Below are 6,699 nucleotides of genomic sequence, written 5' to 3' on the forward strand. Positions count from 1 at the left end.
GAAGTAATTCTTCCACTGAGGGTCCCTGTGCCCACGAGTTTTAGATTGCCAACCAGATTAACCATCACAGACACTAAATGACTTACCTAAAGACAAAGGCAAAGAGATTCCTGTGTGTCTGAATCACTAATGATGTTTGACCTTGCTTTTTCTTCCAGTTTGGTAAGTGTGTTTGTTTGGCTTTGAGACAAGGTATACTGTGTCACTCTGACTGGCCTAGAACTCACTCAATAGACCAGACTGGCCTTGCCTGTCTCTACCTCTGAGTGCTGGCATTAAAGATATATGCCACGATGCCTGACTTACCTTCATCAATAATATGTTCCTTTAGATCGAATTATAATTATAATAAACACAAAGGAAATCAAAGTTAGAAAATATTTTTTAAAACATATATTGCTCAAAACATATATCTTCAAGTAAGGAAAGCAGAACTTTAAAGCCATTGTAATTCTAGAGCTCAGGATTCTTCAATTGAGACTGAAAATAAGGAATGAGAAACAAAACAAAACAGAAAAAAAAATAAAAATAAAAGACTCACTAGAACTCCTAGTCCTATATATTATGAGTGAAGAGTTTGTGTTTCAAAAGATATATAGTGTACAAAATTCCTGATATTTGAAAGGAGAAAAAATTCTTCATGATAGTCCTTGTTAGAGATGGTTTTTTATACTCTTATTTTTGAGATTGTGAGCTTTCTAATAACTTTATTATTTTTGTTCAAATATTTGAAAATCAGTCCCAAATTAACGGCACCTATGTCGTAAGTGCTAAGTATATCATATATCTTTATGTTTTATAATGAAAATAGTTATTTTGACAGTCGGACAAAACAACCAGTTTACACAAAGCACGGGATTTTGAGATATGTAGGTTCTGTCCAAGGTAAGCTTGGCACCAGTTTAACCACAGTGCTTGGAAGCTCCTGCTTCCCCATGGACTCTCCCAGTCAATGAAAAGAAGCTGATGTTCTAGGATGAAAGTGAGAGCTCTTCTATGCTTCCTGGTAAACAAGCCCTAACCAGAAAGACCACATACCCCATTTCCTCCATTACCGGCTCTTCTGTTAGCATTGCACTTGGTCTCCAACAGTCTTTCACTTCCAACAGTAGGCCTAAAGCTTCATTTCATTGTCTCATGTTTTCTGCATGATAGGTTTGATCTTCTTGACACACCCTATAGATGTGTATGTCTTTTATATTCTTTGGGGATTTTCTTCCTTTGTTGATCCTTTTAAACCTTAGATTTTGTGGACACTGGGAAACCAAAATAACTGTCTTGTTGGAATGTGATTTACTATTGACAATTACACTTTAGACCTTTCTTTTTCTCATCTGTCTTAAGTCACCTCTTCTCAACGGTCTGGAGGTTTGCACATCGATTGCATATTTAGTATAACTTACCATCCATTATCAGAAGAAACTACTGGAAAAAGTGGAGAGCGAACGAGTGAAACACACACATACACACACACACACACACACACACACACACACACACACACACACTCAGAGAGAGACAGAGAGAGAGAGAGAGAGAGAGAGAGAGAGAGAATCCAGATGCTGCAAACAGCATATATGTAAAAGATCCTAGAAACAATTTCATTTTTTATATTTTTCTTTTTAAAGAAATTTTTGTTATAAATTATATAACTTAGATATAAACAAATGAAGCACAGATTTGCTCTAATTAGAACCACCTGCAAACCCAGAGAAACAGTACTCAACAAGAGAAGCCTGCTTCTCCATACCGCTGCAAATCTGCCCCACACCCTCCCCAGAGCACAGAGCAACGCTCTTCAAGAAGGCAGCTTCCAAACACGGTTGATTAAATGACCTATTGCCAGTCTCTGGGGACATTGCCTTCCTTAATGCTCCAGTGGCTTCTTGAAGGGAAATGTTCCCATTGTCATAAAAGAGCAGATTTTGATTCCCAATAACACAACCAACAGATGTCTCCAAAATCCTAAGGCAACTAGAGTGATGGCAGTTTGTGGAATTTTCCCATCCCTTATGGTGCTTTGAAAATATCTGTGCAACCACCTGTGTTCTTCCTATTTGCCCATGCAATCAAAGCTGTGGAGCCAAATTAAGCAATAAAAGGTTCTTAGGAGTCAGACGCTTGTCCTGTGAGCTCCATCCTTCATAATGATAAATAGATAAATTTTAAGAGCTAAAGAGTATATATATAATGCATTTGGTCTCTGAGAACTATGTGCCCTGTATCACAAAGTAATTTGCCTTGTGTTGTTGAAAATTCTCTGTTTACAATGAAAAAAAAATAACCTGTAAGTTTCTTCTCTATGTTGTATCAAAAAATATACCTATGCTATGTAATATCACAATGGCCACACTTCAATCCACTAACTCATTAACCCTCACAACTCTGGAGTATGGAAGTGTATATCTTTGGTTTACAGAGAGCAAACCAAACCCATTTTGCTGGTAGAAATTGGCAGCATGGCATTCAAAACCATCACTGCCTAAAAGCCAAATCCATCTTATTTCAACCTCAGTATGCTACATCTACTGGGCAACAACAACAAAAGTCAGAAAGATCCTAAAAAATATCTGTTTTACCTATAAAATTGTTCTTAAAAATTAGCACTTCAGGGTTGGATAGTTTACTCAGTCTTTAAGAGCACTGGCTGCTCTTCCAGACGACCTGGGTTCAATTGCCAGCACCCACATGGCAGCTCACAATTGTCTCTAACTCCTGTTCCAAAGGATCTGGTATCCTCATAGATGTACATGCAGGAAAAACACCAATCCATATAAAAAATAAAAAATGTTTAAAAATAGCAATCCAAGTGTCCAATATCAAAAATATCTCTGATGTGATCCAGGCTTCACATTTCATTATAATATGTGTTAAACCAGTTTGTCAGTAAAACAACACTGTGCATAAGAGATTCTTTTATATTCTAAGTCAGATGATATTTGTGGAGAAACAGAACTTTGTTCTCTCCATTGCAAAGCTTTTTGCTTTAACTTTTCAAAATCGGCCTAAATGTAAGCATCATTTTTGCCAACATAAGGATTTAGATAGATTACTGTTTAAGAACCAAACAAGAGAGTAGGCCACCTTCTTTCTCCATTCCTATGTTAATTTTGGCCTTTTATATAAAAGGCCCTCCTGAGCAATTGTGCCAACTGTGGTAATGCTGTAATGTAACTTTTAGGTCATATGAAACCCAGCCAAGGTTACTTAAATCATTTCTTTCTATGGAATTTGGATTTGGTTCCTTCATAAATACAGAATGTCTTAGAAATGAAAAATTATAGTCTTTTAAAGCAGAAAAACAATGACAAGCAAAAGTACCCAGGATCTAGTTTCCCGATGTCAAACATAGTAACCGGTATGCCTTTGCCTATTACTTCAGTAAAACATAATGCCTTAAATACGGGTACCTTCTCCAAAGAACAGAAGACACCTAGAATTGTGTCTTAGACACTCATTTTTCTTCTCATTTGGTCACAAATGTCTGAGATCTTTGAAATAACAAAGATTTCTAAAGAATGGTCATCCATCTGCCTTCCGATCCCTTTTCTCCTTTTGCAGTACCATTGTTTATCTGTTTGCTAGCTTATCAATTAAGATAACCACTCCTTTGGATTATTTTTTATTTGTTTTTCAGCTTTGATTTGTCACAACAAATATTCTGTTAAACCAGAGACTTGTGATGAAGTCTGCATTTTCATCCTCCCACCACCATCCTTCTCCATCCCATGGGAATTTGTCATCCACTCTCATCTAAACATGAAGTCATCCCTTGACTTTGCCTGTCTTTTCTAGATCTAATGAAGTACATTTTACAAAGTGCTATGATTCTCTTCAAAAATCTTCCACGAACAAAGCAAACCCTGGTCTCTAATCCCAGCAAACATGGAAATAGTACAATTGCTAAAAAAAAAAAAAGAAAAAAAAAGAAAAAAATGCCAAAATGTTTAACTTGATTTTTGAGCTCTCCAAAAATTTAATTGTGTATAATACGTAACGTAATAAAGGAAGGCAAATAATTCAAAAACTTGAGGGTGATGTATGACAGCTGTCTTGTAGGCGCATCAGAAGGCTATTCCGTTTCAGGTTTAGACATGCTAGAGTAAGGTTTCTGAAGCTTCCTATGGTTGAAGGAAACAATCTCAAACTAATGTCATAAAAATAAAGTTCTCTACGTAAAAATCATCACAAATGTGCTTGACCTCCTCTGAGGATGCTCTTGATTTTCAGATAAAAAGGCCTGCTATCAAAGCCAACCCAAAACTGCTCTCTAGGGGAAAATCCTACCATCTATTGACAGTAAGATGATCGATGTCTTCCCTTGACTTGGAATGAAGAAAATCAACATGACATCCCCACACTTCATTCTAAAGCCTAAATGCAATAATCATTTATGGAACATAATCCATGGGATACTGCCATCATTGATATGACTGCACGATGACATTTATTGAGTACCTGGTGTCCCATACTCTTCTACGCACAAAAAAAAAAAAAAAATGCATCAGAAAAAAAATAAAGTCCTAGTAGAATTAACATCCCACTTCAAGTGAAACAGAATAAATTAACTGTAATATATGTGAGATTGTAATAAGTGTTATGGCGGGAAAGAAATTAGGTCAAGGTGAGTATAGGTGTGTGATTATCAGTAATTAGCTGGGCTGGGCTTATTTGACTAGTAATCTGATAGGAATGCAGAAAGCGTCTGGCATTGTGTCTATGACCACAACCACATCTATTTCTTCTCTTGTAGTCCTGAAACCCAGAAGCCTGAAATTGCCTGTACTCACTCTGTTGGCCATATTCAGTCTTCCAGTCTCAGAAGGAACTCAGTGATCTTTAGCTCTCAACAGCACCACCACAACCCTTGCCTTTCTGTTCTTATGAACTTTCTCTCTAGATCTTTCTGTGTCATTTCTTCTTCATAGGAAATACCAGCCAGTAGGTTTAGAGTCCCCTCCAAACCCAGAATAAAATTATCCTTAACAAATTATCCTTCAAGATGACTGCAAAGACCTTACTTTGAAATAAGGCCACATTTTGAGGTTTTAGGTTGATACGAGTGTTGGGACAACACTGTGAAGCCGATAAAGGCATGTGTGAAAATATAGGCAAAGAATGTTCCAGGCAGGTCAAACAGCAATGTGATGACCAAAGAGTATCAAAGTGCTTGAATTACCTAAGAAAGAGGTAGCTGAATAGTTTTCAAGTAGAAAATTGGAAAACAGAAACTACAGAGTCATAAAATATGATGCTAGACTGACAGCTAGGATCCAGAGGATACGTAGTCTCAGGAACTGCCAAAGACCTTTGAAAGACTTGAATAGAGAGCTTATACTTTGAAAGGTTTGCTCTGGCATTTGGCTATGTAAACATCTCATGGAATGTTGTAGAGATGGCTTAGCTGTTGTCCAGTGCTTTTCCTATTTTCCTATAATAGCTGGTCACATGACCACCTAGAACAGAAACTGCATTTTCCACCTTCCCAAGAAATTGTGCTTCTAACAAAACCACTAGGGATAAAAGCTTGAAGCAGGAAGTGGATTTTTATAATTTTTTCTTTTTATATTTGCATTGTTTCTTAGAGAACTTTAAATCATCTGTTTCTAATTACTTTTTATTTTTTGAGGTTACAACATCACATCATTTACCCCTTGCTTTTTCTCCTCCCAAACCCTTCCAGATTACCCACTTCTTGTTCTTTTACAAATTGATATATATGACTGCCTTCACAGATATATCTGCCCTTCCAAGGAACCTGACTTTATATCATCTTTTAAAACTATTTTAATAAATATCCTTTTTAGAGGAAGCATTTCTCTGGCCCTGAATCGGACATAGAATATACTACTAACACCTGACCTACCTTTGAGGAAAAGCAGTAGTGAGGAAGGAGACTGGATCACTGGTATCAGGTGGTTTCACATGTACAAAAGAGATATTTCTGTATTGTTTATGGGTCTGCTATTTGGGGGCTCCTGTCAAATATACAAATGCATAATCTCACCAGATACAGAAAATGCAAGACGGTGAGAAGACCTATTGCAAGTTCTCCTCAGTAGCTCTTACAATGGTTCACAAGAGGTGGCGGTAGTGGAGGGAAGAAGAAATAGTCAGATGCCAATTTATTTTCAGAGTGGAATCAGCATGACTTACAAATAGATTACAATTTGTATCTGTGACAATGTAAAGTACTCATATCCTAGACAAACAAAAACAAGAATCATCCCTTAAGAGACGGATAATTGGGAAATCGGGTATATGGTAAGGGTGAGTGAAGAGATCCCGTTCAGTCACGCTGAGTTCGAGTTGCCTAACATACCACCTAAACACGTGAGCACAGAACCAGCCAGAGTGCTAAGTGAAAATAAACACTTAGCATTTAACGATTAGGAGTTTGGAGTTAAAATTATACACATTGATGAAATCCCTTAAGATTTAATATCGCTGAAAAAGAAAAGCATCTTTGAAAGAAGCCTTAAAGATAGAACCAAGTTCTGTGAAAAATAAGACAGTACCAAAAAGGTCAATTAATAATGGAACACAGAAAATATTGCCAAGGAAGTAAACGAATGTAAAAAGAGGAATGTATCAAGTCAAATGGCGCTGACGGGATGAGAAAGAAGAAAGCTAAAACTTGACATTAAAGATAATTAACTTATAGCTGAAATAATTTTTGAAAATGACTGTGGATGTTTC

The sequence above is a fragment of the Rattus norvegicus genome, chromosome 4, assembly GCF_036323735.1.
Source record: "Rattus norvegicus strain BN/NHsdMcwi chromosome 4, GRCr8, whole genome shotgun sequence".
NCBI lineage: Eukaryota > Metazoa > Chordata > Mammalia > Rodentia > Muridae > Rattus > Rattus norvegicus.